Raw genomic sequence first — 23859 nt, forward strand, 5'->3', positions numbered from 1 at the left:
ATCTTCTCCACCCTTGATGTCACAGGGTGTGTCCTTGTTGTCTCCAATCCACATCTTCCACTGCTAGAGGGAAAACAAGGCCAGGAAGCCCAGCCTTCACTGTATGTCAGCCTTCATGGCAGGCCTGGAGGTGATTCATGGTGACTGACATCATGTGGTCATGGGTAAGTGTTAGGCTTATGTAAATGGCCATTTGAAACCTGAGGATGAGCTAAAATATTCATAACCATAATCCTAAATTAAGCTGGCTCCTAGATTTCCAAATGAAAGCTGAGAAGCACTGGATATTTAAAGTCACTTTGGAGTCCAACAGCTTTTCTCCATAAGAGAAGCCCCTTCCTGTCAGCCCACTGTCTCTTTCCTGCCTTCCCACATGCTGCACTAAAATCATTTCCCTCTAGCCTTCAAAGAGATGCTACTTGTCTGTGCTATGCCCAGCCTTCAAAGAAACACTACTTGCCTGTGCTATATTTTGGAACAACTCCTACCAGGAAATTAGCTATGGAGGGATGGTGATAGTGTTGTTCTTACTCAATCCTAGCTCTGTTTAACAGGGAAAAAATTGTGCTTCATAGGCAACAAGAACAAAGTTAGTATTACTTAATAGGTAGCATAAAAAAATCAGGGCAGGGGGACAGGATAGGGTAGGGTGGGGTAGGGTAGAGTGAGATGGGGTGGGATGGGATGGGATGGAAGGGACCTTAAAGATCACCCAGTTTCAACTCCCCTGCCATGGTCAAGGACACCTCCCACTAGACCAGGATGCTCAAGGGCCCATCCAACATGGCCTTGGACACCTCCAGGGAGGGCACATCCACAAATTCCCGAGGCAACCTGTGCCAGGGCCACACCATCCTGATGGTAAAGAATTTCTTCCTAATATCTAGTCTAAATCTTCCTGCTTCCAATTCAAACCCATTCCCCCTTGTCCTACAACTGCACATCCTTGGAAAAAGTCCCTCCCTAGCTTTCCTGTAGCCCCCTTCATGTACTTCCAGTACCAGGCCTCTACAGGGTATCCTCAGAGCCTTCTCTTCTCCAGGATGAACAACCCCAACTCTCTCAGCCTGTCATAGCAGAGGTTCTCCAGCCCTTAGACCATCTCTGTAGCCTTCCTCTGAAATCGTTCCAACAGTTCCATGTCCTTCTTATGTTGAGGATTCCAGAACTGGGCACAGTACACCAGGTGGAGTCTCACAAGAACAGGGTAACCCCAGGAAAGGTCTCACAAGATGAGGTCTCATCAAATGCATCCCATTTTTATGATTATGGTTTAACAGCTATCAACTCTTCCAGCACAATATATTTCTTCTGAGTAAGAATTTTTACTCGTTTTGGTCACAACTGCCAATAAGTGACGTGTGCAAGTGGCATCTTGTCTGCGAAGGAGAAAGCTAACAGTGTCATGTTCAAGCTAAAGACATACATAAAAGAGACTTTGTCCGATTCTCCCATTCTAATGGGAGACTATCCACAAGCTGCTTCCCTTTGTTTTGCTACAGTTTTCCTTTATGACAATAATCCTGACCTCTCCCAGAAAAGTCTGTGCACCTCAAAAGCTGCTGTCTTCTTTCAGCTTTTCCAGGTGGCTGAAGGGAAGGTAATAAAGATTGGCTTTTCTTATTTCTCTCTCTTCTCTGTTATGTCTTTTAATAAAAATTGTTTTGCAAGGTCTGTTTGATATAGGGTGTAGAAAGTCAGTGTGAATGCAGGAGATCTGCTTTGCACATTCATATTTGTCAGTGATTTGACTGTGTGTGGTTCAGAAGAGTAAACGTGTCTCTGCTAAGGAAAGCTGATGGTGAGACGGACCATGAGGCAGAGACTGCACAAATGCACATCAGAACTGGGAGTTGTTAAAACAAGTATATTAAATAGTCATAATTCTCAGTCAAAAAAATGTCTTTTCATAAAAGCCCAGCTGGCTTACAGTGAAAATTAACATTGCAAGAAGTAAAATATATAAACAAGATCATTTTTGTTTATAACAGCACTGCAGTATTATCAGTGGAGCTAATGAAACCAAGTTTCATGGACTTGGGTTCCGCACTCTCTCCCCACCTCACTATGGTGGCCCCATTGCTCTCTTGAACATAACATTCCCTCCTTTTCCTGCTGCAATGCATGGTCCATCACCTTCTCTCCACCCCATGTGCTACTGCAACCAGTCAGCCAGGAGGACAATGCCTGCTGACTGATCAGTTTTCATCTCACTGAAAATTGAAGTGAAACTGTCTATGTTCTGTTCCTTGCACCTCTAATCACTCATCGATGTTTGTAAGTCTCTTAGGTACCTCATTCCTTGGAGACATCTACCCCTTTCTCTGGTACAGTAAGTGCATTCAACCAGCAATAGGAAGAGGCAGGCAGGAAGATGGAAAACCAGTATGATCGTATAAGCCCTTTTTCCAGCACAATCCAGATTAAATTTTAACAAAGGAAAGTGGAAGAAGGCAGGAGGCCATTAATTTTGAAGCATTAAATGGAGTAATATGATGAGAGAGGCTACATTCCACATCTGTCAGGACCCTGGGAATTTATTTTGAGTATTTTTAGAAAAGATAGACATTGTAGTAAAAATAAATGCCCATTTCCAGATGCAGATGATCAAGCTTTGGGGAATGATGGTGGGGCATTCAATACATATTTGTGTTCTGTAGTTAGCAAGGAGCAGGAGACCAGATTCATATCATGAGAAACAACTTTCCAACTAACCTGTAATGAAAAATGGTGTTTAATATCATCTGCTAAGGTTATGCATTTGCAAGTCAGTAGGCCCAGGTAACACTCCAGAGAGCTGTCTGACTGCAGGACTAGTGCTTTAGCATTTTCCTAGGCAAAGCAAGCCATTCGACAGATGTGCAATGGATTTCAGGTGTCATAAAGAGACTCATAGAATCTTAGAATCATAAAATGAGTTTGGTTGAAAAAGACCTTTGAGATTATCAAGTCCAACCGTACCTGTCCACTACTAAACCATATCCCTGAGCACCTTATCTACCCATCATTTAAATACCTCCAGCGACAGTGACTCAATGGCTTCCCCAGGCAGCCCGCTTCAGTGACTGATGATACTTTTGGTGGAGAAATTTTTCATGATATCCAATCTACCCTTCCCTGGTGTGACTTGAGGTCATTTCCTCTTGTCCTCTCACTTGTTACTTGGGAGAAAAGACCAGCACCTCTCTCACTACAACCTCCTTTCAAGTAGTTGTAGACAGTGATAAGGTCTCCCCTCAGCTTCCTTTTCTCTAGGCTGTCTCATAAGAGTTGTTCTTCAGTCCCTTCCCCTCATTGCCCTTCTCTGAACACACTCCTATGCCCCAATGTCTTCTTGCAGAGAGGGGCTCCTACCCTCCTGCCTTTTATTGAAGTGGGCCCGAACCCTGGAAAACCAGTCTGGTTGCTGCTTGTGCCAAGGGAGTGTGGGGATGACAAGCGCATATCACAGAGAAGAAAAATAGAGAAAAAAATTACAACAAAGCATTGATATACATTTACCCTATTTTTACACTCTTGCCTAAATAAATGCTATTTGCCGCGGTTGTAATGAGGACATTGGGACTGGGGAAAGAGGATGTTAGGACCAGAGAAAGCTTGGACTGGACCCAGAATGGCCAGTCTTATGCTTTTATATTAAGCATGGTTTTCTGGATCTCTTTCCTCGCTCAAAAAGGAAAAGTGGAATAAGCAGCATAACTATACACTAAATCATCAGGCATCAATTCAGGAGGACTTAAGGAAGAGCCATTTTAGGGTCCAACAGATAAGGAATTCGCATGTGAGACTACCACTGGTGCCTGTCAGCATGAAGAAGGAGAGAAAATATTTTCAGATGAGATCACATTGTGTTTTGATTGAATGAATCTGGTTGATAACAGTAAACGCTCAGATTAATCTGCACAGATATATGTCTTTCTGGGAGACACAGATGAGAAAAACACAAGTTAAAGGGTCCGGTGCAGAAATCACTGTGTGAAATTATAAAATTTGTGTTTTACTGTGAGCTAGGCAAGAAGATCTACAGGTACATTTTCAGCATGAATCTAAAATTAGGGCAATTCAGTTTCTGAATGTCTCTCATCAGCTATTATATAATTATATAATGACGAGACGTCCACTCCAATTTGTCTGTGTTTAGTGCTGTGTTATTTTGAACATGATTAATTCAAGGTGTGTTTTTTCTTTTCTCTGTAATTCTCCACTGAAATAAATATTGAAAGCTGTCATTGAAAGCCTTCTCCAGTGTCTATTTATGTTGAAAATATTTCTTCTCAGGATGTTGAGGGATGTGTGTATTTAACCCCATCTGAAAGTCAAATGAGTCCTTGACTATTCTGATTCACTTTGTTTATTAAAGAAGAGCCAGATGGCAAATAGCCTTAGGGCCACTTAGTGATGTAAAAATAGATATATATTTTATTCATCACCACTGGCCTCCATGGTGCTGCAAAAAAACTGTGGATCAACTTTCATTCAAAAATGGTAGCTTTGTAGCATTACAGATCACAAGAGAATCACTGCACTGAAAGGCTTCTCTTCTAAAGATGCTCCTAAGTGTTATTATTAGGTTTTTATTAGGATTTGCAGCTACTTCATCAGACTTAATTCTGCCTGGTGCCTTTTTACAAGCTCAGACATTGACAACTCCCTCAAAGTGACCGCTTCATCTTTGCACCGGTGTCATAAACACCAGGATACTGGGTATTTTGGGTATCTATCACCTGCTCCCATCTTCTCATGTTCTGGGCCACAGATTTCTGCTCCATCTTTTCATTCCCAAAGCCTGCCTTTCACACAAACACACACACACACACAAACAGACATCTCTGTGGAAACGAACTTGCTGGTAGATGCCAACCGCCTTGTTTCAGGGGACAGTGAGTTCGTCAGCGTGAGTTCAGGTTAAGCTATGTTAGTTAAGCTCCAAGCCAAAGAACATCTATGTGTATTTAATGTGTAATAAGGACAAATCTTCTGTAAGCCTTTGTCAGAAAGGTGGATTCTACGAATGCCATCTAATCCCAGTGGTGCCAAAGTTCCACAAACCCTTGAATTATGGGTGCTAAAGTGTTCAGAAAGCACTGCAAGATACACAAACTTACCACAACCTCATCTTTAAAGTGCAAATGCTCATAATTTTTCACAAAGCAGCATTAATAGAACCTGTAGCAATGCCAGTTCTATAGTTCAGAGCTAAACTATTCAACAAAATACAGAAAAAAAGGATATTCAAATCCCCCTCTTTGCTTATTTGGGACAGAAGCTGGGGTCCCCATCTCCCACAGGGTGGTCCTGTGTCTCCCAAGAGACTTTCCTCATTATCTGCTGTCAAACCTGTTCCTCCTAGGTGTAAAAATTCAGTGCTCATTAAGGCACGGACTGCATCCCAGCCCACACATGAACTCTTTAGCTGTTAGAATATAAAAGCAATCACAAATTTTCTCTCTTCAGCCTATTTTGTCGTCATTCCTTCTAGGTGCCTCGTTTAATAGGTGAACGTTTGCCTGTACGGAGGCAAAAGGAAGAGTTGTATGTGTTTTAGGGTACTTTCTGTTGTTATTTTTCCAGCTAAGTTTGGCTAGTAAATTGTATTCTTCAGATCTAATGTTGGGACTCAAACAGAACCATGTGCAGATAAGGGTTATTTGGACTCAGGAGTGAAGAGTTTGGTTGTTTTGTGGAGGATAAGATGCTTTGATATTTTCAGAACAGCAAAGCCAAGACTGAAAACTGATAAAATTGCTGATAAGAAGTATATCAGAGGAAATAAGAACAGGGGAGGATGAGGTTATTTAAGTTATAGAGCAGCAAAGTTAAGTAAAAGCAGCAATAAGTAAAGGTAATCAGGAAAACAGAATAGTGCGAGAGGAGAGGAGAGGAGAGGAGAGGAGAGGAGAGGAGAGGAGAGGAGAGGAGAGGAGAGGAGAGGAGAGGAGAGGAGAGGAGAGGAGAAGGTTTTATAACTCAATTCATGCCTTAACTTTTCCATCCATAAAAAGAGGATTCTTCCTTTAAGTCCATTTTTACTCATTGGAACTAGCAGAAATATCACCTACGTCAGCCCTGGTCAGTGTAGGGCTATCACACATCTTTTGTTTTCCATAATTATCACTTCCTGTATATTTTGTTCAGTTAAAACCTTAATCTGCTTATTCAGCTTTAATCACAGCAGCTGAGCTTCGAGGAGATAAGGGGGGTCTAGAAATCTCAAAAACAACACCAAAAAAAATGTCATTCCTCACCTGCAAAACTGCCGCTCAGAAGAAGTGTCATGGTTGTGGAGTGCTCTGGATATGCTTCTAAACAGAAAGTTCATAGAATCGTAGAATTATAGAGTCATAGAATGACCTGAGTTAGAAGGGACCCACTCGGATCATCAAGCCCTGCTCCTGTCCCTGCATAATACAAGCCCAACATTCACATCAGGTGTCTGAAGTCATTGGCCAAATGCTTCTTGAATATTGGCAGACTTGGTGCTCTGACTGCTTCCCCGAGGAGCTGTTCCAGTGCTCCACCACTCTCTGGGTGAAGAACTTTTCCTAATGTCCAACCCAACTCTCTCCTAGCACATCTTCCTGCCATAACCTCAGGTCCTATCACTGGTCACCAGAAAGAAGGGATCAGCATCTGCTCCTCCTCTTCCCCTTGTGAGGAAGCTGTAGGCTGTGATGATTTCTGGATACCAGAAAAAAATTCTTCACAGAAAGATTCATCGGGCACTGGAACAGCTGCCCAGGGAGGTGGTTGAGTTGCCTTCCCTGGAGGTGTTTAAGGAATGGGTTGATGAAGTGCTGAGGGACACGGTTTAAGGGTGTGTTAGGAATGGTTGGACTCGACGATCCAGTGGGTCCTTTCCAACCTGGTGATTCTATATTTCTATGATTCTATGATGAGGTCTCCCCTCTGTCTGCTCTTTTCCAGGCTGAACGGACCAAGTCACTTTGGAATAATATGGATTCTCCTCTAAACCCTTCACTAACTTTGTGGCTCCCCTCTGGAAAGTCTGCAGAAGATTTAGATTCTTTTTATACTGTGGCAACCAAAAATGCACCCATTACTCAAGGTGGGACCGCACCAATGCAGAGTAGAGTGGGACAATCACCTCTCTCGACTGGCTAGCAATGCTGTGGGTGGGAAGTTCTAGGTGGGAATAAGTCTCTGCCTAGTGGAACACAAAATGTTTAGAAGTTTAAAGGCTGTGGTCACAACTATGTGGTCTATTAAACTCCTCCAAATAGATCAGAGAACTATTATGTGTCTATCTGCTTTAACTGGCTTAGAATGCCACCATTGAAAGTGAAGCTGCTTTGCCCTGTATTTTTCTTTTCATAGTCCAGGAAATACATCGATTTTTTTGCAATAAAAATGTTTAGACACAGGCAAAAACGTGTTTATTTCAATGACCTATTCCAACTTTCCAGTAGGAAAATTCAAACCAAAAAGCCTCAATTGCAATTACTCTTTTCATTGCTCTGTTTCTTTGTTTTTTTAATTAAAACCATCAATTTTGGTGGTGTTTCCAAGAAGACTTTGTTACAAGGTTTTGTTCCCTGAAATGAATGAATAAAGGAATCGTAATCAGACTGTTGGAACTTAAAGACTGCCAAAATGTCCCACATCTGGCACAATTAGGCTTTTATTTGTTAACCGCTTGTAATTTCCTTAAGACCCAGATAGACACCACGGGGCAGACTGATGCCAGCCAAAACCAGCAAAATCAAATGGTGTTTAGTGAATTGCTGTTCTAGGCCAGCAAATGTCAAGGTTTTGATGAGAACTGTGGGGGGAAAAGCATTGAGAAAACATTGCCCACCTCTGCCGGTACATGGGATGATTCGTCTTCCTATTGACTACATTTATTCATGTTGTTGCACAGAAATGTGAAACAGAATTCAGACTTATTCAATATCCTTGCATCCTTGTGTCCCGGTTTTCATGTTCATCTCAATTCAGAACTTCAGTTTAAGGATAACTTCCACATCACAAGCTGCCTTTTACTGAATTTGCCTGTAGAATCATAGAATCACAGAATCTCTAGGATGGAAAGATCCTCGTCATCGAGTCCAACCATTCCTGTCTCCCACTGAACCATGTTGCTGAGCATCTTGTCTACCTGTCTTTTAAATACCTCGGGGATGGTGACCCAACCACCAAACTGGGCAGCCTCTGCCGGGGCCTGATGACTTTTACTGTGAAAAATTTTTCCCTGATGTCCAGCCTGACCCTCCCCTGGTGCAGCTTGAGGCCATTCCTCCATGTCCTGTCCCCTGTCACTTGGGAGAAAAGGCCAGCACCCACCTCTCTACAACCTCCTTTCAGGTAGTTGTAGAGAGCAATAAGGTCTCCCCTCAGCCTCCTCTTGTCAAGGCTAAACAACCCCAGTTCTCTCAACCGCTCTTTGTAAGATTTGTTCTCCAGGTCCCAGCTTTTTTTGCTCTTCTCTGGAAACACTCCGCAGACTCAACATCTTTCTTGTAGTGAGGGGCCCAAAACTGAACACAGTATTGAACACAGTATTCAACACAGTACAGAGTGTACATCACTGTAAATACATCACTTCCAGTCTTCCTGTGTCATCTGCTCTTGCTGTTCTACCAACACATAAAGAGAGTTCAAGTTTCCTAACACAATTCGTAATTTCAAGTGCATGAGCTGTAATTTCCTGTTTCAGAGAGATTTTTCCCTAAAACCACTGGATGTTGAGCAGCACTATTGTAAAACTGACTTATTGTGGATCTAATGCTGATGATGGTATTGGAGGTGCATCCTCTTGCAAAGGCAGAACTTATCCACATGGCAGTTGATGAAAGTGATGTCATTTTGCCCCACATGACCATAAATGGATGCAAATTCTTCTGGATCTTGCAGAATACAAACTCTGAGGAATGTGATGGGCCTTTTCAGAGATTAACCAAAGTGAGGAGAGGAGAAACATACCCATTCCTCTGTCCCAAGAAGTAATTCTTAATTATCTTCTGTTTGGATTTGCAAATCTCAAAAAAGAAAAAGGCTAGGAATATTGCAAGGGACAAAACTATACAGTTTGAGGAGCACTGCCAGGAATTCCTTCCTCCAGAAGCCAGTTGTGAATGTAAACCACTAGCAGAAAGCTCATTTCTAGCAATAACAGCTACGTCATGTTTCCTGGAACACAGGCAATGTGGAGTATCATAGGAAAAGGAAAATAAACACCGGTTCACTTTCTGAATCACCAGTCATAAATTCTCACTGAGTTAAAAAAAAACCAAAACACCATACACACACACTCATTAACCTCAAAGAAAGACAATAAAATGCCAGAAGAGTTTTCTGCCCCCCTTAACTGATGTGTCAAGTGGAAGTAAGATCCCCCTTTTCCAAGCTGAAATTGGAATAAACTTATAGCACTGAGTGATGAGAATAAAACAAAGACAAACCGCATCCTCCTTCACTTTCTGAAGTGGGACATGCTGTAAAGCCAGTCATTCAACTTGTTGTTTTCTGCTTTTTCAACTCAGATCTTGACACTTTAATAGATCCTTTTTTCTCTTTTCTTTTTCTTTTTCTTTTTCTTTTTCTTTTTCTTTTTCTTTTTCTTTTTCTTTTTCTTTTTCTTTTTCTTTTTCTTTTTCTTTTTTCTTTTTCTTTTTCTTTTTCTTTTTCTTTTTCTTTTTCTTTTTCTTTTTCTTTTTCTTTTTCTTTTTCTTTTTCTTTTTCTCTTTTTCTTTTTCTCTCTTTCTCCCTCTCTCCCCCTCCCTCTCCCTCTCATTCTCCCTGTTCATTTTCCTTTTTTAAGTTGCTTGCCTTGGAAGAGAGATGGCAAACTACAAAAAGTGTCATGATGTTGCCTCCACTATTGGCTAAAATTTCATTTCTTGTCTTTTAAAAGTGTTAGGGATTGATCTTGAGCAGGCAGAAATGAACAAATCACAGCAGAAATTGTGCTGATCTATGCTATCAAAGTCTCTAAGTGCAGGTCAGATTGCCTGTCCTGTCTGTAGCACTGCGGGTATCACTTAGGGGTTTGTCCCCAGAGCCATGAAGGAAGCTGGTACCAACAGAACTGCTGTTTAGACTTCGATCTCATGCTCTGTATTAGAAATAGCAATGGGTATGTGCTGCATCAAGTCATTTCAGGTGTGTTACACCTCACTTCCATGGAGACTGCTGCCCTGGTGGACACAGGGAGGACTTAGGTTAATTGTTGGACTCAATGATCTTAAGGATCTTTTCCAACATAGATGATTCTATAATTCTTTGACTGCCAAGATCTATTGGAAATTAGTGAATCGAAAAGAAGTAACACAAGGACTGTTCTGGCTCTCGAGTTTGGCCGTGGTTTCATACTGCCCAAGTCAGAGCAAGCCAGGCGGTGTAAACCTGGAGAATTACATGTTGAGGTAGATCTCCAAAACTCTCACCTGGCTCACACTAATAAAGAGAAAAATCTCACAGAGAGGAATTTCCCAAAGAAGGTTCTAGCTGGAGGGATTATTTGGAATATCACTGCAATATGAAGGTTGGCATCTTTACCCAGTATCTGCATAACCGAACCCCAGGAGCCCTGTTTGAAGCCCATAACTGACAAGATGAGGTGATGCAAGGATGCTCCACACCGCTTTTGACATCCGACACCCTCTGAAGCTGTTCCAGCAGGCTGAAGGAGTCACTGAGGCTGATGTGTATCTCCTTCTTCAGGCAGCCTGTCAGATGGCTCTCCAGAGAAATGGCAAAAGATCAGTATCTGTGTGCTTCAGAGGAACAAATTGTTAGCCCTGGTATGAGCAACAATAGAGGCTTTGAGGACATCGATGACCAACTGCACCAAAGCATTCCTTACCACACACTTACCTTTATTATATCCCTGCTAATCACCCCTCTGCCTTTCAGCGGTGAAACGTTATCGCCCTTCAGCAAGGCATCAAACCAGAGCTGCAGAGGGATTGCTAACACCAACCTGCCCTTCTCATCAACATGAAAGGCAACAGAGAGAAAGCTTGTTCAGAGCTGCACTGTGCTGGTGGGAAAGGATGACGGGCAGGCATTTCGGTTTTGTGAAACAGGGCTGTCTTTTTTTTTTCTCTAGTCTTTGATATTTATTTTGCTTGTTGTAGCTTAGCAAAAGCACAGCCACGTTCTACTCTGCAATTTTGTCAGCGTGGCCTTGGCAAAATACTCCACCAAAACTAACTCCTAATGGGATACTGGACTTCGGATTTTGGTTTCATGACTTGTAAAGAACGTCTCATTCTGGGGATGGAGGAGAGGAAGAATTAAAAATATATATTTTCACATGACCACAAGAGAGATACATCGCGGAAGTATTTTGGTATAGATATACAGCTGCAGTGCCTGGACCTTATTTATTTCTTATGCTTCTGTTTTCCACTTGGCAAAAGAGAACACCCAGAAATAGCCTCGCCATAAGAGTTGTTGGGGAAAAGAGTCCAACTTGATTAAAGAAGAAGCTAAATAAATTGTGGAGTAAGGTGGTTTGAAGTGCTCCAAGTGTGTGACTTTTCAGCCCTGAGCTCTTAGATTTTGTTCACCATTGTGTAAACTGACTACACTTGAGTATCATATATATGTGCTATCACACACGAAGTCCATCTACATAAACCTGTGATTCTTTCATGATAACTTTCACCTGGACATTGATGATACATCCAGTGACCATACTGGCAACACTATTATCTATTCCTGCTTTGAGTGGCAGGTTGGACTAAAGATCTTCAAAGATGACTTCCAAAAGAGCGTATCCGTATTTCTGTGCCTGTGCTAACTAGCATTTACCATCTGTAAAGGAAGCCTGGGATGACTTACTAGACGGACATATTAGAAGAGGTAAATCCCCATTCCATATGTTCAAGCATTTAAAATCATTAATCTATTGTGATAAATTCATTAAATTTATTGTGCGTCTCAAATCATTTCTTCGGTTTTGGGCCCCTCACTACAAAAAGGACATTGAGGCACTGGAGTGCATCCAGAGGAGGGAAATGGAGCTGGTGGAGGGGCTGGAGAACAAGTCTGTGAGGAGCAACTGAGGGAACTGGATTGGTTTAGCCTATCTTAAAAATAATCCATTTCCAATGCCCTGCCATGGGCAGGTACACATCCCACTGGATTATGTTGCCCAAGACCCTGTCCAACCTGGCCTTGAACACCTCCAGGGATGGGGCAGCCACAACTTCCCTGGGCAGCCTGTGCCTGTGCCTCACCACCCTCATCACAAAGAATTTCTTCCTAATGCCTAGTCTAAATCTTCCCTCCCTCCAATTTAAAGCCATTCTCCCTTGCTCTTTCACTACAAGCCCTTGTTAAAAAGTCCCTCCACAGTTTTTCTGTAACACCCTTCAGGTACTAGAAGGCACCCATAAGGTCTCCTCAGAATCTTCTCCAGGCTGAACAACGCCAACTCTCTCAGCCTGTCCTCATAGCAGAGATGCTCCAGACCTTGGATCATCTTCATAGCCTTCCTCTGGACCTGTTCCAACAGTTCCATATCCTTCTTAGGTAGGTATTAATTAAAAGTTCCACCTGGTATATGTAATACATGCTCAATTTGTTTTATTTCATTTTTTTCATGGAAAATCCCAAGATGTTGAATTCTCTCCTTGCTGGATTGTCTGTAGAGGAATAGTGCCACATTTGAAGGCAAGGAGACTATACACTAAGAAATGGGCTGTAAGCAAAACATGGTCAGCTCATGATTCACCCAGACAGACTCAACCTCCTCAGTTCTCACACTTCAGTGTTACAGAACAAGAGCCCAACTGTTTAGCATCCCCCCTAATTCTTTGGTTTCTTATTATTTATACTTTGCAGATTTATTCCAAGGATGGAGGTGGTAGTGTTTGGAGATGAAATTGCTCTGTTTTTCATGAAAAGAAGTTTTCAATGGGTAATTTACTACTGTATAATTAAGCTTCAGAATTTGTTTTTACTTGGAAATGTTTTAAAAAGGAAGCCAACTATCTGGTCAGATTTGTGATGCACAGTTGATGAGAAACAGAAACCCAAAATGCTAATCAGAAATCCAGAAATGATTCAAACCATTGAATCCTCCAGAAGAAGGTGAGCAGAAGTTTGCATTCCCAGTAAGCTTCCAGTACTGCCCCAAAACAGGAATTTGCTGAGTTCAATTGGAGTAGTTATTGCTCCTCCTCCAAGGCAGGGCAGGGGGGAAGGGGGGTTGAGGGTGGAACTAGACCATCTTTAAGCTCCCTTCCAATGCAAACCTTTCTATGATTCTATGTACCCAGCAGATAAAAGAGAGCTCTCTTTTTTTTTTTAACAACACAAGGCTGCCTGCTATAGGCAGGGAGTCTGTCTCTGCAGAAGCAAAAGTGAAATATATGAGGGTGGGATTCATGATACAGTTATCTACAACATGACTGGACTTATCATCCCAGGCTCTCTTTTTGATTACTGGAGAGAGATAAGCTCCCTGGAGGAGCTCTCTTCTTGGAGGTCCAAGGAGCAAGACAATTGTCGAGTCCTGGCCACCTTCATAAGAAAATAACATCCCATGTACCACACCTTGAAAACTTGTAAGGTCAGTTCCAATGATGACAGCTGGATCATCCCATCTTCTGAGACATTTTTCAACCTGGTGGGGGTACTTGTCTTCCTGAGACGTCATTCTCTATTAAGTACTAGCAACAACTTGGAGGAAACCCTATTTCATCAGGCTGAACTTAGTTAAGAAGTATCCTACACAGAAAGATGGAGCTGCTCATTCAGCAAGGTAATTGAGCTCACAATGTTTTCCAGCTAGGAAGGCATAACATATCAGTCCTGTAAGTGCATTATTGTGTTCTTCTTTCTCTCTCTACAGAGTATGCCATTTGTTTTTAGGTCTACTGTAAAGCCATCATACTGGAAGGTGTAGTTCCTTGGTGATTCCCAATGAAATGACTAGAGAAAACCTAAAAGACCAGGCATTTTCTCACTTTCATACCTTCACAGAGCCTTCTCTTCTTTTAGTTTTGGCCCCATGTGAATCACAATTACACTCCTTCCATTCAGTGTTGATGTTTAAATCAGGCATTATCATGGATAAATGCTTGGTAATCCAATACAATCTTTTTTATCATAATTCAGTCTCCCATTCAGTGCCTTTCCCAAGACAAATAAGAGTTTGAGTCTCATAATCTCTAGTTGCTGGGGAGGAAGCTCTAGTCTGGTTTATGGAGATTCCTAGATTTAGCATGAACTACTCTCTGTCTGCAAGAAGAGAAATGACCTTGAAAACAGGTTATTCCATAATCATTTTAATACAGAGCTAACCACAGCTCTGTGAAAACCATGGTAGTTGTAAATACAGAACTTTCTGAAGGCACAAAAAGAAAAGAAAATGTCTTAGAAGCATAGATAAACACTCAAAATAGGAGTCCTTGTGGGCAGCAACTATAATCTTATAAACAAGCACCTAAATCTTTCAGTTTCAAAACATGAACCAGGGAGAATAAATCTATAGTTCAGCTTTTCCTAGCTTTTAACTGTTGATGACTCTGAGAGACAGGTTGCTGAGCTATATGAACCTATGTTCTCCTGTATGTATCTCTGGATTGTCTTCTGAAGTCTGCAATTTTAAGTAGTTGGGATTAGGACTTCTTGATAATGAGAAGTCTTCCAATAATTGTGTTTCTATGGGTTGTTACAGAAGCCAATCAGAGGCTCAACTGAGATGCAGGTCTTATCAGGTGCATTTCTGTAGAGACAAAAACATCTGACACAGAATCATAGAATCATAGAATCATAGAATCACAGAATGGTTTGGGTTGAAACGGACCTTAAAGATCATCCAGTTCCAACCCCTCTGCCATAGACAGAGACACCTCCCACTCAACCAGGCTGCTCAAGGCCCCATCCAGACTGGCCTTGAACACTTCCAGGGAGGGAACAGCTGCAACTTCTCTTGGCAACACTTGCCAGTGTCTCACCAACCTCATTATGAAGAATTTCTTCCTAATATCTGATCTAAATCTTCTCCCTTCAAACTTAAATCCACTCCCCCTCATCCTATCACTCCATGCTCTATTAAGAAGTCCCTCCTCTGCTTTATTATACATCACCTTCAGGTACTGGAAGGCTGCTATAAGGTCTCCCCAGATCCTTCTCTTCTCCAGGCTGAACAACCCCAACTCTCTCAGCCTGTCTTCATAGCAGAAGTGCTCCAGCCCTCAGATCATCTTTGTAGCCCTCCTCTGGACCTGTTACAACAGCTCCATCTCCTTCTTATATTGAAGATTCCAGAACTGGACACACTACTCCAGGTGGGGTCTCACAAGTGTGGAGTAGAGGGACAGAATCACTCCCCTTGACCTGCTGACCATGCTTCCTTTGATGCAGCCCAGGATAAGGTTGGCCTTCTGGGCTGCGAGAGCATATTGCCATCCTGCTTAAAAAGACAAACAATAAGAAAGAAAACACAGGCAAGAGACCTGGTCAAAGTCAAGGAACACTGCAGCGCTAGAGGAAGAACAGGACCCATGTTCATCAGTCTCAGCCAGGCATGACATCACATGGGCTGAAAGAAGATTTGTGATCATAGTACAGTCCAGTAGCATTGTGTTTGTTCCCAGGGCTTTGTTTTTCCAAATATGGCAAAGATCCTGGTCTTCCCCTCTGGTTACTTGAGCCCCTGCAAGGTACAAAAATAGCAAAGCAGGCCAGACATCTAGTGGGAAAAACACTCATGTTCCTTACCGTGGAGAATGGGGCACCCATTTGCTGTGAGCCATCACTGTGAGGATCCTCTTTCAGAGGGTATTGTCAGCACAAGGTTTTCAAGAGGCTCTCCCTGACCACATCTCTTTCCTTGGTATCTGAGGCTTGTTGACCCTGACACACCACCTGGGAACCTGGGAACAGGCAGGAGGCCAGCCTAACAGATTGGCATGTGCGCAGGCAGGGAAGGAAGCTGAGCATCTGGCTTTAACCACCCAGGCTCAGGTTTCTCTCTGAGGGTGTTGACAGGAAAATGCATGCCGTCACTCTGCTGCCACGAGGGCTACTAAGGGAGCAGGATATTACTGAGGCATTTGTTGAGACAATTTCTCTTCTGAGATCTTTTCTTCCTGTCTCCTGATCATCGCAGAGCAGTAAAAATGGATCTGAAAGGTGAGTTCATCTCTTGAGACCCCACAGATTCAGGAATGGCAGAAGACACCTCCACGAGCTCTAGAACAGTTCAGATCTGTCAAATTAATGCCACGAGCATCTGCAAGGGTAATTCTGTGTAGCTGATCATGTTAAACTGGGACTTATTGCTGGTAGACATCACTCTATGCCACAACTTCAGCTCTAAGGTCAACAGTTGGTCACTAATGAAGAGTGCACCTGCAACATCCTCCCTAAAACAGGAGCAGAGCAAAGGAAAAAAATCCCTAAGAAATAATGGATTAGCTGAGGTGAGATAATGTGTTCAACATATCCCTTATTTCCCTGACTGGATTTACCTTACCACCTTTAGCCCGCTAAACCTACATGGTTTAAGCCAGTCTTTTTGGCTTCCTCTGCACTCTAGGGAGTCAAGAAGAGACTCCCACTGTTTTGATGTATCTCATCATCTCCTGGAGGTACCTATGTCTCTCCTTTGGCTACTGAGAGCTCAGATTTACCTTAGACCTCTTAGATGACTTAGATTAATCTAAGCAAGATGAATCCCATTCCACTCTTACTCTTCCCCATGTACTGAAAAGTAATAACTTTCTCACAGCTTTTGGCAGAATTCAGCTTTGCTAAAGAGCTTGAGACCGCGAGACGAGAGACTTTAACGGCAACATAATATCTAGACACTGCTGTTGCAGTAATTTTGCTCCTTACTACTCTAAAAGTCTTTCCAGACCTGCTAAAGAATGATGGAAAGGTTACTGAACAGCAAGGTTTTGGCCACTGTAAAGGCAGCTCTTTAAATGACATCAGTATGACCTGTCACAAATTGAACCATTTGCTGCCTGAATTACCACAGAGAAAGAGAAACAGTGGTATCACTTTTGATTTATTAAGACATGATGAACACAGAAATTGTTGGGCTGAACTAAGGGCCCTTCAATGTTGTCGTGCCATTTCCTCTGATGTGTTTGTTTGTCTAAGAAATTGCGCAGAGATGAGCATGGACCTGTTGAGAACCCAAGTAATAAAAACTATTTGTACTGAGTTAGAATCATAGAATCATTTGGTTGGAAAAGACCTTTGAGATCATCGAGTCCAAACGTACCTGTCCACTACTGAGCCATATCCTTGAGCACCTCATTACCCATCTTTTAAATGCTTCCAGGGACGGTGACTTCACCACATCTCTGAGCAAGTACTCTCCTGAGTTACTGTTGTTCTGGAAGAAAAGGAAAACATATTTATCGGTCACTGGAAATTTTTTGCATAAATTTCCAACACTAAGTGTTTTTCATTGGGAGAGTAGTTGATGGCAAAAAAAAAAAAGTCAAAAGAATTAATCTTGTGAATAGAAAATTTTTAATTTATAGTTGTCAAAAATTAAATAGAATTAAAGAATTAGCCATCCTAATAATTCTAATTTTTCAAAAAGCAGAAAGTGAAAATGGTTCATGTTAAGCAAAAATTAATGTCAATAAGCACTTTCTAAGCTCTACCAAAAATTGTCAGTGAAACAAAAGTTTTCCAAAGCCTTTTTCCTCCTGAATCTTAGATCAGTGCCCTCACCATAAGATCATCTTTTGCCTCAGGAATGAACACGATAGGAAAGGCAAACAGCCTCACTAAAACTGTTCAGAATGGTGTCGGCACGGCAAAAGTTGCTGCGGGCATTTTGTGGGTTTTGGAAGTGACTCTGGATGGTCTTTGTGGTTTGCACACATACGTAAACTAGTGGGAGTCCACAGATTCGGTTTTTCCTTCTGGCTCTCCCAGACATTTGTGGTGCAGTTCTGGACAGGTTCCCACTCACACTCCCTTTCTCATGCAGCTGGGAAGCTTTTTAGGCTCCTGAAGATAGGGAGAACAACTGGATTTGACAGATCAAGGCTCCATAAGTACCTGCATCTCTATTATTTGACGGGAAAAGCTGTGTATTAAACCTACATCTTAACAGTGTCTAAAGCAAGAGACTGAACCAGACATCCCTGAAGTTACTCAAGGTGGCAACATGCCACACGCAGTTTGGGTACAAGATTTAGGCTTAATATAAGGAAGAATTTCTTCACCATGAGAGTAGTGAGGCACTGGAACAGGTTGCCTAGGGAAGTTGTGGATGTCCCATCCCTGGAGGTGTTCAAGGCTAGGCTGGATGGGGCCTTGGGCAGCCTGATCTAGTGGGATGTCCCTGCCCATGGGAGGGGGGCTGGAACTGGATGATCCTTAAGGTCCCTTCCAACCTAAACTATACTATGACTCTATGATTCTACTCAAGGTAGCAACATGTCATGCACAGTTTGGGTACAAGACAGATTGTCCCCCAAAGAGCACCTTCTCCCAGCTTTCCATGAAACAGAAGTGGCTTCCATAAGATATGATACCACAGGGAGAAGGGGCTTTGGACAGAGAAGAAACCTGCTTAGTATGCTGAGACGAGGGAAATAGCATGTAAATCAGAGCTGTCATCCCTTTCCTGACCTACAGCACATACTTCTGTCCGAATGTATGTTTATACTGGAAAACAGATACATGTCCAGATTGCAAATATATAAGTGAAAGGTATGAGGGAGAGCCAACATTTCTTCAGTTCAGACCCTGGTATCTGAATTATCCTGGGTTTTATACCTAGGATATAAATACCTATATGTATACGTAATTACAAATACAGACAAACACTTGTACAGTCACAGATGTGGAGGTGCAGAGCTACTTCCAGCCAGTAAGGGTGTTCACCTCAACAGCACTAGAGAGGAGATAGTTCTCTTGATGCCACAGCCAGTTTGATTTCAGTTGTACGCGTCAAGCACCATGAATATTGTGGTCCTCCAGAGCTTACACCCAGGCAGAACCAGTTTGCAACCACTAAATTTAAGTCCCAGCACTCCATCACTGCTGCTTTGAGTTGAGCTCCTTCGAAGCTATCCAGATGTTCATGCTCCATGTGTCACAGCAATTCTGACATCTGGCTTCAGGCAAAGTTACTCCAGGCTCCCTGCCGTGCACTGGTCCACCAATGCTTTGGATTGTGAGAGTTATTATCCCAGGAGCAGTGCCAAGTCCAGCTCATGGACCTAACTGGAGTTAAAGCTATTTTCAGATAGGGACTAATGCTGAATTTGCAGGCAATGGGTCTCAGTCCCACGTGAGATGGTCTGGGTTCGATAACAGGATGGGAGACCTAAATATAGGTCATTGCACAGCAGCTGGCTTGGATGCCTGCATTGGCTCAAACCAGCTTTTAGCTGGTTCCTCTGGGGCAAATGCCAGGGTGTTAATGGACTGTAAGAGCTAATACCCACCAGCATTGGGTCTTCTGGGGGACAGGCAGCTTGTGGAAGGTGGTTGCAGCGCTGTTGCAGCCAGAAGGGTTTCAGCTGAGGGGTAATTGCCAATACCTAATTACACAACACCTTGTGATTCTTTTGCCTCAGTCAAGCTATGCAACAGGGAATGACACCTTCCAGCTCTTTGGAAATCAGGGCTTCGTAAACAAGCATGATCTCAGCAGAACACTTGCTCCTGCTTGGCAATTTCATTCTTTCTGATGTGCTGGTAACTAAAAACAATTAAAAGAAAAATTTAAAGAGGGAAGGACAGATTTGTGTGTGAGGAAGCCCAAATTGAGAGCCAGCTGTGTGACTCCTGCACAATACTTGAAGCTCAAAAGGCCCGCCTTGGTTCATTGCTACATTTGGCTTCTGCAACCAGCACATCACCATTGTTCAGCCCTTCCTGGTTGCAGGAATGTTTTGTTATCTCCTTTTGGGCCCATCAGGCAGGGACAATGGATGGGGAAGTAAGAAGAGTTCCCATTTTCCAAGGGAGAGAGATCTGCCCATTGCAAAACTCCAGAGACTGCAAAGAGCTGCAGGCAAGGATAAAGAGTTGTAGTCTGGAGGGAGTTGCAGCAGGAGTGAACTCACACGCTGTAAAGCAGCAAGTGCTTAAGGCCAGACCCCATAAATCCACCAAATTAGATGCTGGTGACATTATAGACCCATTTTGTTAGTTTTTCCAGCTGAGCTGCAGGCCACAGAAAATGATTTGTATTCCGAGAGTTGGGATGGTGGGGGAAGGCAAAGCATAATGGGGAAAGGGGGAAAAACGAGAGTGCTGCACAGTATTTAAATTCCTAGTTGATTCTTTTCTTCAGGAAGGAGGATGAAAAGAACAGAATAACCCGTTCTAGGTGGTGGAAGATGAAAAATGCAAATTAGGGGCAAGGGAAAACCCAGAAAGAAAGAGCTAAAAATCTTCCTTCTAAGCTGTATCCACAGGTAGTGAGGGACCTGCTAACCTGGAAGGAGTAGAGTATGAGCTGAGGGAAGGACAAGGTAATTGTGAGGGGAAAAATGTAGACCCAGTGTTCACCACATGCATGGCATTACGTGTCATCGAGGCTTGTAGGATTACTACATATTGCTCTGTGGCCTCTGATATAGATTTAGCAGAGCACAATCTTGGGAATACGATCAACATGCTTCTTCCTCATCAGGAAAACTAGGTGCCAGGTCCGACGTGGTTGTCATGGAGAGCTAAGCTGGAAGGAAAACAAACCACCTTGGCTTTATCTTGACTAGAAAACCAAACTATGTGAGAGTAACTGCTTGTCTGAGGAAAAAATCAGAGATCTGTCTGAACGCTCTTGTCTCTCAGTGTGTACTGGGGTTTGATGGGTAATGAAGGCTTATCCAATGGTCACCCACAGCTAAGACTAAACAGAGTCATTTGATGGGCATATTACCATTCAACTGGGCAGAGGTGGATCATAGGATCATAGAATAGTTGGGGTTGGAAGGGACCTTAAAGATCACCTAGTTCCCACCTCTATCACTAGAACAGGGTGTTCAAAATCCAACCTGGTCTTGAACACCTCCAGGGAGAGGGCATCCATGAGATCTCTGAGTAATCTGTCCCAGTGCCTCATCACTCTCGCAGTAAAAAATTTCTTACTAATATCTAACATAAATCTCCCATCTTTCAGCTTAAAATCATTACTCCTTATCCTATCCCTGCACTCCCTGATAAAGAGCCCTTCCTCAGCTTTCCTGAAGACCCCCTTTAAATACTGGAAGGCAACTGACAGCAGCAGTTTAATTTACCACTAACTGCTTTTCCCAAGCTTCATAGTGTATGTCATAACCTGAGCAAACTGCTACAGTATTGGCATCTTCTGATGGATTTCCGTAAGTGAAGTAGAACAAGAAAACGGGGGAGGGACTCTTCACAATGTAGTCATAGAACCAGGGAGAATGGCTTTAAATAGGAATGGGGAAGATTTAGATTAGACATTAGGAGGAAATTCTTCACGATGAGGATAGTGAAGCACTTGCACGCATTGCCCTGAGAAGTCGTGGCTGCCCCATCCCTGAGGTGTTCAAAGCTAGGCTGGATGGGGCTTGGAGCAACCTGATCCAGTGGAAGGTGTCCCTGCCCACAGCAGGGGGATTGCAATTGGATGATCTATAAGTTTCCTTTCAACTCAAACCATTCCCTGATTCTATGGTTCTATTGGACCGGGCTGGTATGGAATAAACATTCCCCAGAGCAGCCCTCTTAGTGCTCTTCTTTATATTTGTATTTAAAAAACCATTGATAACACTCCAGTGTTTTGGTTATTGCTGAGCAGCATTCACACAGCACCAAGGCTATCCCTCCAACCCACCCGCCAAAGGCCAGGAGTCAAGGGGTGGGCAAGAGGTTGGGAAGAGACATAGCCAGAACAGCTGACCCAAACAGATCAAAGGGATATTCCACTTCATATGATGTTCTCAGCAATAAAAGCTAAGATGTCATGCACATTCTATTTTCATTGCTTTCAAACTCTACATTTATTTGTTAGTTTTGCTTTTATATAAAGGATTTCTGCCCACCCACCAGTGTCCCTACACCATCCACTTGTTGCTGAGGCGGTATCTCTGACCAGATGCAGATTCCTGCAATGTGGATGTTGCCATCTGGATAACATTCCTAAATGGAATAATATTGATATTTGAGAAGAACATTTCATCTCATTCAAAAGTGGATATCTAAAAATAGGCATAATTAATTAATTGCAGACTACAAGTGATAACTCTTTCCTCTGACTGTGAAGTGAACCAAGGGTTTACTTTCTTAGAATCATAGAATGTCCTGAGTTGGAAGGGACACACAGGGATCATCGAGTCCAACTCCTGTCCCTGCACAGAACAACCCCACACTGTGGGTCTGAGGACATTGTGCGAATCCTTCTGGACTATTGTCAGGCTCGGTGCCCTGACTGCTTCCCTGGGGAGCTTTTCCAGTGCTCCACCACCCTCTGTGTGAAGAACCCTTTCCTGATATCCAACCTAACTCTCCATGGCACATCTTCCTGCTATTCTCTCAGGTTCTATCATTGGTCACCAGAGAGAAGAGATCAGCACCTGCTTCTCCTCCTCCTCTTCTGAGGAATCAGTAAACTGCGATGAGGTCCTTCCTCAGTTTCCTCTTCTCCAGGCTGAACAGACCACGTGACTTTTGCCGCTCCTCATATGGCTTCCCCTCTAAACTCTTCACCAACTTTGTAGCACTCAAGCTTAGTTGAAGACTTTGATACAACAGGGATCTAAAATCTGATGACACTGTTCTCACTCATTAAATTTTCATTCTCCCAACTGCTTAGCTTGTGATTTCTCTCAGTCCTAGCCATTCAAAACAGAATAGAGTGGTATATATGTAAATAAAATGTTATTTCTCAGATAGACAAAAGGAGCCTTGTTACCTTCCCATTTTACAAGGAAAACAGAAACACGAGACAAGCAACTTCTTTCCATATGAGAAAGTTTGTGGAAGAGATAAGAGACATACCTAATTCGGATTAGGAGAAATATAATTGGATAAGAAGGACCAAGCAGAACCAAAGTGAAATAGGTGCCCTTTAGTCAAAAGATGCACACCACATAGATGATAGAGATGAACAGTCAAGGGGAAAAGCCATCTCACTTTCACCCTAAATAGGAAGCAAGGACTGTTAGAAAGTTTCTGTAGGAAAAAAATCTGGGACACGTCAGGTAGTTGTAGCATTTTTTGTCCCAGATGAGTTCCATAGAAATAAAACCTTCTTCATGTTATGGCAACAGTACCACTTCAATCATTAGTATTGAGTCTCTATTCCTGCAAATGATGGAGCTTTGATGAACATTTGGAAGGGGATTAACCCCTTCTAACTTTACATTCAGGTGCCTATAGGTGAGCTACTCCATGTAAATTCACTTAATAACAAACAAAGCTAAACAAGCAATAAGTAACAAACATGTCTCTTCTCATCCAGTTCCTATTGCTGTTTTGGGATGGGATGGGCCACATCCATGGACTCGAGCTCATCCTGGAGCTCTATCAACATGGAAGGAAACAGGTTATCAGTGCAGATGTAGATGTTTGCTTTGAATATAGATTTCATGGTAGAAGCTATCATATCATATACACAGACAAATTACTCTATAAGGCCAGAGTCATAAATAACACAGCTACTGCCTTTGCTCATGTGGTTCTGATAATCATATAGAAAGCTTTGAAAACCAAGACACAGTCCTGACAGCAATGTGCTTCAATAACAAGGGAGAAAATATAGCTGAAACAAGATTTTAAACTTTTTTTTGTTGCCATTATTGACATGTGAAGAAAAGAGAACAGCATTAAAATGAAAGGAAATAGTTTTCCCTCTGTTTCTTGTAAATATCCTGGTGGAACATTTTGACCTGATTTGAAAGATTTTGACAAGCATGTTGTGAAGTGAGT

This window comes from Cuculus canorus, chromosome 2 (assembly GCF_017976375.1).
Source record: "Cuculus canorus isolate bCucCan1 chromosome 2, bCucCan1.pri, whole genome shotgun sequence".
Classification (NCBI taxonomy): Eukaryota; Metazoa; Chordata; class Aves; order Cuculiformes; family Cuculidae; genus Cuculus; species Cuculus canorus.